Source organism: Lagenorhynchus albirostris, chromosome X (genome assembly GCF_949774975.1).
Source record: "Lagenorhynchus albirostris chromosome X, mLagAlb1.1, whole genome shotgun sequence".
Taxonomy (NCBI): Eukaryota; Metazoa; Chordata; class Mammalia; order Artiodactyla; family Delphinidae; genus Lagenorhynchus; species Lagenorhynchus albirostris.
Genome location: NC_083116.1, coordinates 44,236,957 through 44,249,507, shown reverse-complemented (window position 1 = coordinate 44,249,507; position 12,551 = coordinate 44,236,957).

The following is a 12,551-nucleotide window of genomic DNA, read 5'->3' as shown; positions in this document are numbered from 1 at the left end:
ACTTAATAGTTTGACATCCTAAGCATTTATGAGTATTACAGAACCTGGATACAATAACATAGTTAATATCACATATGAAATTGAACAAGATTGCATTTTTAATATGCTGTACTTTCCCCTTGTATCTATTTGTAGGTGAACTTTCTATTACCTGGGGTAGTGAGGAAGAAGGTAGTATATAATTGTTTAATTAGATGTGAATTTCAACTTAAAAAAATAGAACTGAATCCTTTTTCTATTTGTAATCAGTTTTGTGGACTAGGTTAAATTCACAAACTTGATCGTCAGTTTCTGCATAGTCAAGCTCAATGGAACTTCTCCCCAGAAAAAAATACCTACCTAATTAGTCAAAATTAGCAAAGACAGTCATTCAAAGTCTCTGGAGAATGATAAAGGGATTTGCAACAAATTGAAAATCATTTATTCAAAATCTACAAAATTCAGTAATAGTAGTAGGAGTCTTTAACATGTGAGATAGAGGTTACACCCATTTTCCCACCCAACTCTGCGTTGCAGAAGAGGTATTACAGTGAGCTTGGCAGCCAAGTGGCAGCTCCTATCTCTCCCAGATACTGTTCCATAATATAGAGGTTCCAACAGGGTCAGAGAAAACCTCAAAGGCTGGCAACACCCTGGCCCTGCCTGAGGGACCTGACTTTATTTGTATTGTGGAGCAATTTGTGCCTCAAAGGAACTGTCCAAAATAAAAATCAGCAAACAATCAGTGGAGGCCAAAAGCATGGTATGATACTAATAGAGGCAGACCAGCCAGAAGTTTAACAGACCAGAGAAAGAGCCAGCAAAGGAGGCCTGGTGATAAGGAAGAGTGTGCACATACCTAAGGCCACACTCTCTCAGGAACAACTGGAGAGGAAACTGCTTTACTATTAGTCCTTGACTAAATGTGAGACAAACTTGTAAGCTCCCTGAAGTGTGAAAGCAGTCTTTAAGCCACACAGGTCAAACAGCAAAAAATGAAAACCTTATTGGCTCAGGGGCTTAAGTGCAACTCCAATCAGTCAGTGGATGACTGCTAAACTATACTGACCCAGGGATTACCCTTAGGAACCCAGGTGTCAAGATGAAAAATAAAAAATCCAAACAGGAAAATTAGAGGCTACACACTATGGGGGAACTGATTTCACAGAATTAGTCTAGCCAAGTTGCTATAAGACTCTGGAGCAGGGACAATCCAGTGCTGTTACAATATATTACCTAACTGTTCAGATTAATAAAGAAATAGGAAAGTGTGACCCATATTCAGGGGAAAAAAAGATATTGCCTTTGAGGGGGGATCAAATATTGAACTTGGTGGACAAGGACTTCAAAGCAGCTATTATAAATATGTTCAAAGAACTTAAACCATGTTTAAATAATTAAAGGAATATGTAATGACAATGACTCATCAAAAAGAAAATACCAGTAAAGAATCGAATACATACACACCACACCCCAAATGGAAGTGCTGGACTTGAAAACAGTGAAGAAAAATGAACAGAGCCTTATGAAAATGTAGTACAGCATTAAGTACACAAACACACTCATGATGGGTATACCAGAGGAGGAGACAAAGGGACAAAAAATATTTAAAGAAATGATGGCTGATAATGCCCCAAATTTGATGAAAAGCACTCTATACATTCAAGAAGCTTGGGAAAATACTAGCGAAGCAAATCCAGCAACATAAAACGGATTATAATCCATGACCAACTGGGATTTACCCCAGTAGCACAAGGTTGGCTTAACATCAATGTAATACACCATAACAAAATGTTGTTTAAAGAAAGTAAAAATACATCTAATAAATGCAAAGATGTCCCATAATCATAGGTCAGAAGACTGAATACTGTTAAGATAGTAATACTCCCCAAACTGATCTACAGTTTCAATGAAATCCCTATCAAAACCCCAGCTGGCATTTTGCAGAAATTGACAAGCTGATCCTAAAATTCAAATGGAAATGAAAAGTACTATGAATAACCAGAACAATACTGAAAAAGAAGAACAAAATTGGAGGCCTCATACTTCCTGCTTTCAAAGCTTACTACAAAGCCACACTAATCAAGACAGTGTTGTACTGGCATAAGGATACACAAAGATCAATGGAATAGAATCGAGAGTCCAGAAATAAACCCATTCATCTAGGGTCAATTTGATTTTCAACAAGGATGCCAAGACAGTTCAATGGGGAAAGAAAGTGGTGCTGGTAAAACTGGATATCCCCATGCAAAAGAGTCTGGTTAGACTGTTTATCACGTCAAATACAGAAATTAACTTAAAGTGCGTAAGAAGCCTAAATGTAATGTCTAAAACTATAAAACTCCTAGACAAAACATTGGAGTAAATCTTCATGACCTTAAGTTAGTCATTGATTTTGTAGCTCTGATAACAAAAGCACAAACAATAAAAGAAAAAATTCATGAACTTCATCAAGATTAAAAACTTTGTGCTTCAAATGAGACCACCAAGAAAGTGAAGAGAAAATTTACAGAATGGGAGAAAATATTTGCAAATCATATATCTGATAAATGTCTTGTATCCAGAGTCCATAAAGAACTCTTACAACTCACTAATAAGGATAACTCAATTAAAAAATGGGCAAAGGATCTGAATATTTCTTCCCAGAAAAGAAGGGTAATAAGAACATGAAAAGGTGCTCAACATCATTAGTCGTTAGGTAAATTCAATCAAAACCATAGTGAGATACCACCTCACACCCTTCAGGATGGCTATAATAAAAAAGAAGTGAGGATGTGGAGAAATTAAAACTTATACATTGCTGCCTGGGCTATAAATGGTTGTAGCCACTTTGGAATACAATTTGTCAGCTCCTCAAAATTTTAAACATAGAGATACCATATGACGGATATGGTATTCCATATCAATGACTGATATGGTAATTGTACTCCTGGATATATACTCAAGAGAAATGAAAACATGTCCTCACAAAAACTTGTACACAAGTGTTCATAACCACATTATTCATAATAGCCCCAAGTGGAATCAACCTAAATGTCCTACTGATGAATGGATAAATAAAATATGCTATTTCCATATAATGGAATACTGTTTAGCAAAAAAAAAAAAAAGGAATGAAGTCATACATATTATAATATGGACAAACCTCAAAAACATTATACAAAGTGAAATAAGCCAGTCACAAAAGAGCACATATTGTATGGTTTCATTTACATGAAAATTCCACGGTAGGCAAATTGATAAAGACAGAAAGTAGTTAAATGGTTGTCTGGGGCTGATGGGGATAGGATGGAGGTAATGGGGAGTACTATAGACTGAAATTTTGTGTGCCTCCAAAATTCATATGCTGAATTTCCAATGTGATGATATTTGGAGGTGAGACCTTTGGGGATGATTAGGTCAGGAGAGTGGACCCCTTATGAATGGGTTGAGTGCCCCAGAGAGCTTCCTTGCCTCTTTCATCAGGTAATGTTATAGCAAGAAGATGGCTGTCTATGAACCAGGAAGCTGGTCTTCACCAGACACACTTAATCTGCCAGCACCTTGATCTTGGACTCCCCAGCCTCCAGAGCTGTGAGAAATAAATTTCTGTAGTGTATATGCTACCCAGTTTATGGTATTCTGTTATAGCAGCCCCAAAGGACTAAGAGGGGAAGTGACTGCTAATGGGTATGAGGTTTCTTTTTAAGATGCTAAAAGTGTTCTAAGCTCTGTAAATATAATAAAAAACCACTGAATTTTATGTTATTAAATTATATCACTAAAGCTCTTAAAAAAAACTTATAAGAACTGTTTCAATTCCTGTTTTGGGAAAGGATGAGATGAGTAATCTTAAAGATCGCATGTTTGTATAATGATTATCTTAACTGTATAATAACAAACTTGGAAAAATTATAGTCATAAAATCATTATTTGCTTCTCTTCTATGTCATACCTTGTCCTCTTCCAGTCTAGGAAATTAGGAATATGCAAAGAGAATTTTATGTGGTAATTGTGCAGCCATCAAGCATTTTAAAGAATTTTTAAAGTTAGATACCAGATTTACATGTTTATTTGAGATATTTTAGGGTCAGTAAGGAAAAAAGATAGGCTGGAATAATTTTCTAAAGTATAGATAGGCAAGTGGAAGTAGGTTATGAAATAGTGGGTAAAAATCATTGTAATATTGTTTCTCTTTAAAAAGATTTCTGATCAATTTTAGAGGTATTTGCATATTTTTCTACCAAAAATAAAAATATAATATAGCTATAATGGATGTATTCAAACAGATAAAATGCAACTGAATTTCTAACAAAATATTTAGTTAATTTTCCTTATTCTGAATGAGGATACAGCCAGAGTGAATGATATTTTAAATAGAAATGGAAAATTTTCACGTTTTTTTAAAAAATAAATTTATTTATTTTTGGCTGCATTGGGTCTTCGTTGCTGCGTGTGGTCTTTCTCTAGTTGCAGAGAGTGGGGGCTACTCTTCGTTGCGGTGCGTGGGCTTCTCATTGCGGTGGCTTCTCTTGTTGTGGAGCACAGGCTCTAGGCGTGCAGGCTTCAGTAGTTGTGGCTCGCGGGCTCTAGAGCGCAGGCTCAGTAGTGTTGTGGCGCACAGGCTTAGTTGCTCCGTGGCATGTGGGATCTTCCTGGACCAGGCATCGAACCTGTGTCCCCTGCATGTGCAGGCAGATTCTTAACCACTGAGCCACCAGGGAAGTCCAATTTTCACGTCTTTATATGGATAATTGTAAAGAAAAATTTATTAAACTATTTAATTTCAGGTGAGAATTGTAAAAGTTAACCTTATTTCAATTGTTTAACCGAGTTTCTAAGGTGCTCTGTGTAAAACATTCTTGGTTGTGTTCAGAATTCCTTACTACTATTGAATCTAGGATATCCTACCATCTCCCCCTGCTGGACGTTTACCCCACTACAAGGAATTAAGAATTCGACCTCTGCTACTTAGCATCTGCCTAGTGCAGAGAAAGAAGAGGAAATGAGTGTGTGGAGCTGAATGGGGAGCTAGAGTACAATTCTTCTGATTTCTGCCCTTCCTGACTTCAAAGATCCACTTCCCTTGTGTTTGGAAAGGAATTGAGCTTCCCTCAGCTTGAGGATTCTTGGTCTATGACTTAGGGTCTAGGGGTCAGACAGTAATTGAGTCTGGCTGGGACCTACACTTGAAAAACCCTACCCCTATCAGCTATTTACATAAGAGTAGACATATTGAGACATATTGACTAATAACTACATTAGCTCCTTTTACCCTGGACCTCAGATTTTTCCTTGACATTAATAAGGGTTAATTTTTTCTTAGCATTTTGTCTTATTCTAACACCAAATAGGTTTAACTTTGACAAGTTAAACGCTTCATATTTTGCATTTTTGTGTTATTAGGTTTCTTTAAGAATTTTGTAAGACTAGGGTTTTTTTGTTTGTTTGTTTGTTTGCGATACGCGGGCCTCTCACTGCCATGGCCTCTCCCGTTGCGGAGCACAGGCTCCAGACGCACAGGCTCAGCTGCCATGGCTCACGGGCCCAGCAGCCCCGCGGCATGTGGGATCCTCCCGGACCGGGGCACGAACCCGCGTCCCCTGCATCGGCAGACGGACTCTCAACTACTGCGCCACCAGGTAAGCCCAGAACACATATTTTTTGATTACGTATATAACAGTTCAAAAAACAGATAGACTAAACCATTTATGTTCAGGTATACATGCTTAGGTGGTAAAGCTATAAAGAAAGATGAGGACATGATTCTCATAAAAGTCAGGTTAATGGTTACCTTTGCTGAAGAGAGAGGACTTAGTGATTGGCAGGGGGATTCTGGGGTGCCGGTAATGTTCTGTTTCATGATCTGGGTGCTGATTACTTGGCTGATTCTTGGTAAACCATTGAGCTATATGTTTCTGTGTGCTCACTTTTCTGTATGTGTTATTCTTTACAATACAAAAAGTTTTAAAACTTTTATTAATTTTTTTCCAGTTTTATTGAGATATAATTGACATACAGCACATGTATAAGGTTAAGGTGTACAATATGATGATTTGACTTACATACATCATGAAATGATTACATCGTCTCATATAGGTACAACATTAAAGAAATAGAAAAAAATTTTTACCTTAGGATTTTTTTACACTTAGGACTCTCTTAACAACTTTCATACAGCAGTGTTAATTATCTTTATCACACTGTACATTAGATCCCTAGTACTTAATTTATCTTATAAAAGGAAATTTGTACCTCTTGACTACCTTCATCTAATTCCCCCTGCCCCCACCTCTGGTGGTCAAATATCTGATCTCTATTTCTATGAGTTTGATTGTTTGTTTTTGAAGTATAATTGACCTACATTATGTTAGTTCCTATTACACATCATAGTGATTCGATATTTCTACACATTTTAAAATGATCATCATAAGTCTAGTTATGATCTGTCACCATACTAAGATATTACATAATTATTGACTATATTCCTCACACTGTACATTTCATACCCATGACTCATTTATTTTGTAACTGCAGGTGTGTACTTCTTAATTTCCCTCACCTATTTCTCTCCTTCCCCAAACCCAACCCCAAAAGTTTTTAAGTACAATGTTTTGCTGCTTTCAATCTTCTGATGTAACCATCAGTTTCTCAAAAATCATTGAGAGGGATCCAATAGTCTCATCTGTAAGTTCTTTGGGGTTTTAAGGTCCACACAGGTAAAAAGAAATTACTCTTGGTGTTTCAAACAGGGAATTTAATAAAAAGAATTAGTTACGACAATTTTGAAAGGACTGGTAGAGCAAAATGGAGAAGGGTGGGTGGGCAAAAGGAAGAAAAGATGATACCAAGAGATCAGAAACTAATATTCTTGGAGTGTAGTTCACAAGTTTGTATCTACTATTGCACTGTTAGAGACATCACAATCAATTCTAGATCTGCCAAAGTAGTATCACCTAACCAGGGCCAGAAACTGCTATTGCTGTCACTACATCTTCTATCAGCAACTGCAACCTATCAGAGCCAAAAGCAGGAAGCATCTCTCTTCCTCCACCTTCTGATCTCCTGTCACTGCCTCTTATTGGCAGACTCCAACAGTAAGCTTAGTTAGCAAGAGAGCCTGGGAAATGCATGAAGTATAGAATGGTAGGAGTAGAGTTGAGGGGCAATGAGTAAATTACTGGCACAGGTCCCTAGAATTTAATTTTTACAGATTGTTGAGATGTTGTATTAAGTGTTGCTTAATTCATCTTTGTATATAATATTCATATGAGTAATTGTTCTACCCTTTCCAAACCAATGAATAATCATTTTCTAACACAGAGAAAATAGAAGAAAAATAGATACTGGGTAATTTTGCTTTTTCTATTCCATTCTTTAAAGTTTAAGTATCTGGAAACTTTGAATAAAAACTTAAACTAATGGTATAGTGGTTAAGAGAGTGGACACTGAGGCTAGATTGTCTAGTTTAGAATCTAGACTCTGCCACACTCTAGGTGTGTGGCTTTGGGCGAGTTATTTAATTTCTCTGTGTCTCAGTTTCCTTATATGTAAAATAAGGGTAATAATATCACCTTCCTTTTAGGGTTGTTATAAAAATTATGTGAATTAATACATGTAAAGCACTTAGAACAGTGCTTAGTATATAATGATCACTTCATGAATGTTAACCATTATTATCATTACTTTTTCATGCAATTTACCACCGTTAAGTACTAATATGGAGGAAACAATAAGCTTTCATTTCTCCAACATCAGTTTGGTTTTGAAGGAAGTATTTTGCTTAACATGATAGTAATTGATGGACTCAGAATCCTTACCTAGCAATTCTCCTTTGAAGTGAGAATCTTTAGTCAAGAAGACACTGAGGATTTTTAGGAAGGAGTTGTGAGATAGAGAAAATAGTTAACTTTGTTCTTCTTAACGTTTGACATTGATATATATTGTCAGAAAAACATACCAAATGAAAGTAAAACTGACAATCCAGTGAATAGCCACTACGAAAAAAAGAAAGGGAAGCATTGGGAAAGAAATGGGTATGTCAGTAGTCTACTCTTGTTAAGCATCTTTCTATTACAAACAGAAGAGGGATTTACTCCTGGAGACCAAGTGTAGGGATAAAGATATCTATGGGATCTGTAGTTACCAATAGAAGAGTTCTAGGGCAGACATTTAGAGTTGAAAGAAAAAAGTAACCAGCCATTACTTAGGATGAATTTCAGAATACTTCACCACAAGCCTACAATTACTAAAATCCTGTAATCAGTAATAGTCCTATTTTTTAAAAAGTTTAAAAAGAGTATATTCAATCTTATAAAGAGAAATTCGAAACTGCAGAAGATGTAGATTAAGGCTGAATCATCTAGGTGAGTCTCTGAATGCTTGTCCTAGGATGAAAAACTTATTAGACTAGATGATAGTATGACTAGGAAAGAAAGTTCAATACAACATTAGCTAGTTTACCTATGAGAATTTTTTTTAGATACAAGGTGGAATGAGAAAAGCGTTCTGATTATCTCTTGTTGCGTAACAAACTACCCCAAAGTTAAAATTACTGTATTTTTGTCTCCTCACATTTTTGTGGGCTGACTAGGCTCAGCTGGGCAATTCTTGGCTGGGGTTGGAGTCATCAAAAGGCTCTATTGGACTGGATGTTCAAGGTGGATCATTCATATCACTGGTGGCTGATGTTGGCTCTGGGCTAGGAACTCAGCTGGGGCTGTCAACTGGAACAACTACCTGCTCCCTCTCCGTGTGTCCTGGGCTTATCACAATATAATGGCTGAGTTCTGAGAGGGAATGGTCCCAGTGGCCCAGGTAGAAGCTGTAAGGCTTTTTCTGACCTTGCCTCAGCATTCACACAGTCACTTCTGTCTATTGGTTAAAAGAAAATCACGAGACCAGTCAAGATTCAAGGGGAAGGGAAGGATATGGGATAGGTCACATAGGGTGTGAATACAGGGAGGCATGGGCTCATTGGGGGACCACCACAGGAAGAAAAGACAATAATGTGTACATTTTGGCTTGTAGAGAAGAGTCGAAGCAAGAAGGAAATGGAATGAAATTATACCACTGAGGAATTACTGGGGAATATTCAGCATGGGAAAGAGAGTGAAGGGAATTAAGTATTGTGTCTATGATGAGTAGGCACTGTACAAAGGTCTGCCCCCTCCAGGAGTTAAGGTCTTTTAGGTGAATATTTTGAAAATATCTCCTGCCTATTGGTTTGTACTGTGTGTGTGTGTCGGGGGGTAGTTGAATGTTAGCACAAAAATAGTGGGTTTACTTTACATTTTATTCAAGAGGGAGAATTGTGGGCAGGGGCTTAGTCATAAATGCCTTTTGTGCTAAGCTAAGGAATTCAAACTCATATTAAATGGTATGAAGAACCACAACAGGTATTAAATAGAGGAGCAACATGATCAATTTGGGTTTTCAGAAAGCAAGAAGACCAACTAAGAGGTTTTTGCTGCAATTAAGGCAAGACGGGGCCTGAATCAAGGCAGTAGCTATAAGAATAGAGAGACTGATTAGAAAGATTTAAGAAGTAGACTCAGTATCAGACTTGTGACTGATGATATAGGAGTGTCTTATCAGCCCAGAATTCTCAGGTTTCTGACGTAACCTACTGGGTAAATAAAATAGTACCATTCACTGAGTTTGGTTTAATCAGAGTCCTTTGATTGCAAACAGCAAAAAATTAAAATAAAAATGTGTTTTCTGGTTAGGAAGGGTGAAGAAAGAGAGACGGTAATGTTTTTAAAAAGTCAAACACAAGTTCAAATGTGTGATTCCACTTATAATTTAACCTTGAGCAAATTAACCTCTACTAACTTGAATTGCAAAAACGGGATAATATGAACTACCTCCCAGGCTTGTGGTAAAAAAATAAATACCATAATGGACATATTGTACAGCACAGAAGATACTCAATACATATTTGTTAAATTAATAAATACTTTTCTTATTATCCCATTGCATTCCTAATGTCATAAGTATATCAAGAATGGAGGAAGCAGAATATGAAGATCCCCAAGAAAGGATATTTCTGAGGCTGGTCAGTAATACTGCTGTAAAATCCTGGCAAGAAACTCCTCACCAGCCCCACAGAGGAAAACTTCCATCAGAGAAAAATCCCCTACCAAAGATCTCTCAGGTGGAGCCTCTTTTTACTCCTAGCTCTTCCTTATGTCCTACTAGGCCTTATCTTTGAAAAATAGTAACTTCAATATAAATATTAGGATCAGTCCTCATTCAGTCAACAAATATTTAATGATCCAGTACTTGTGTATTAGTCAGCTCAGACTACCAAAATAAAATACCACAGACTGGGTGGCTTAAACACCGACATTATTTTCTCACAGCTCTGGAGGCTGGAAAGTCCAAAGTCAAGGTGCTAATTTGGCTTCTGGTGAGAGTTCTATTCCTGGTTTGCAGATGGCTACTTTCTTGTTGTGCCCTCACATAGACTTCCCTCGGTGCATGTGAATGGAGACAGAGAGAGAGAGAGAGAGAGAGAGAGAGAGAGCACGAGCACAAGCGAGCACTGGTCTCCCTTCCTCTTTGTACAAGGACACCAATCCCATCGGATGAGGGCCCTACCCTTATGGCCTCATCTAACCCCAGTCACCTCCGAAAAGACCTTATCTCCAAATACAGTCACATTAGGGGTTGGGGCTTCTACATATGAATTTGGGGGAACACAAACATTCAGTCTATAACACTATGTATAAGCATTGTGATAGATTAGATTTAGAAAGATAAAAAAGAAAAGGTCCCTGCCATGGTTCATCTCCACAGCACACACATATAGTATAGCAGAGTGGTTTTGGAATCACACAGGCTTGAGTTTGAGTCCCAGCTGAATGACCTTGTGAAAGTTACTATCAATTTGTGTCTCATTTCTCTCATTTATAAAATGAAAAAAACAAGAGTACCTAATTCATTCATTCATTTAAAAGATATTTGTTGTGTAACTACTATGTGCCAGCTTTTCTACTAGAGCCATAGGGTTGTGGTATAACTGAAAGATCATAAAAACATATAATGTGCCTAGCACAATATAAGTATTCCATTAATGTGAGTTATTGTTATAAGGCAGAGCCTCATTGAAAATTGAATTCCAAGGGTAGGACTTCCAAGTCAACATGTCCAAAACCAAAGTCATAATTCCCTCCTGATATGCCTCTTACCTCTTAATCCTCCCCCACCACAGACAGATAAATAAATAAAGTCTGTTTTTCCTCCTGAGTTCCCTTTCTCTATTAACATCTAAGGAGTCATCCAAATTAGCCATGTCCATCACATTTGATTTTTCTCTTTCTTCCCCCATACTGAACTGGTCACTTGGTAGTGGTATGCCAGCACACGCTGGCTCAAGAGAGCTGACTGAGCGCACCTCTTCACAATTCCACATCCAGCGACGTCTAGTGTTACCTTGAAATCAGCCATGGGGAAGTATTTACACCATGGAAATCAACACTGTAAATCGGGGCTTTTTTTTCCTTTTCTTTTCTGGAGAGCCAGTTGTTTACCAGCACATCACTGCTTCTTAGTGTGTTCAAATCTGCCACCTTTCAGTTCCCACTACCACTACCCTAGATATAGCTCTCATTTCTTATCTAGCCCTTTGCTAGAGCCTCCTCAATGGTCTCTTTACCTCTGTCTATCAAGCCTCCATACTCCCACAGAGCTCTCTTTGTAAATGTGGATTGGATTGTGTTTCATCTGCTTAGAACACCCCATTGCCTAGAGGAGTAAGTCCACCCGCTTAACCTGGCTTTCAATGTCCTTCACATTCTGCCCCACCTTACCTTGTTACAGTCTCCTGGGCATCACTCTCACTTCACTGATAACCTTCCACTGTAGTCCTGCTCAGCTATTCATTTTCTTGAATCCACCATGCACTTACGTACCCCTGAACCCTTGCTCATGTTGCTCTCATCCTGGAATGCCCTTCCCCGTCTGCTGACCAATTTAAATATCAGCCTCTGTTGGAAGTCTCACAGACTCTCCCATTGTGGTCAGAATAATTTCTTAGTGACTGTGCTATCAGGCTGAGCTTCCCCAAGAGGAGGAAACAGTGATAAAATTCCATGCAGCTCTAACAAACAACCCAATCCAAAAATGGGCAGAAGACCTAAATAGACATTTCTCCAAAGAAGATATACAGATTGCCAACAAACACATGAAAGAATGCTCAACATCATTAATCATTAGAGAAATGCAAATCAAAACTACAACGAGATATCATCTCACACCGGTCAGAATGGCCATCATCAAAAAATCTAGAAACAATAAATGCTGGAGAGGGTGTGGAGAAAAGGGAACACTCTTGCACTGCTGGTGGGAATGTGAATTGGTACAGCCACTATGGAGAACAGTATGAAGGTTCCTTAAAAACTACAAATAGAACTACCATATGACCCAGCAATCCCACTACTGGGCATATACCCTGAGAAAACCATAGTTCAAAAAGAGTCATGTACCAAAATGTTCATTGCAGCTCTATTTACAATAGTCCAGAGATGGAAACAACCTAAGTATCCATCATCGGATGAATGGATAAAGAAGATGTGGCACATATATACAAT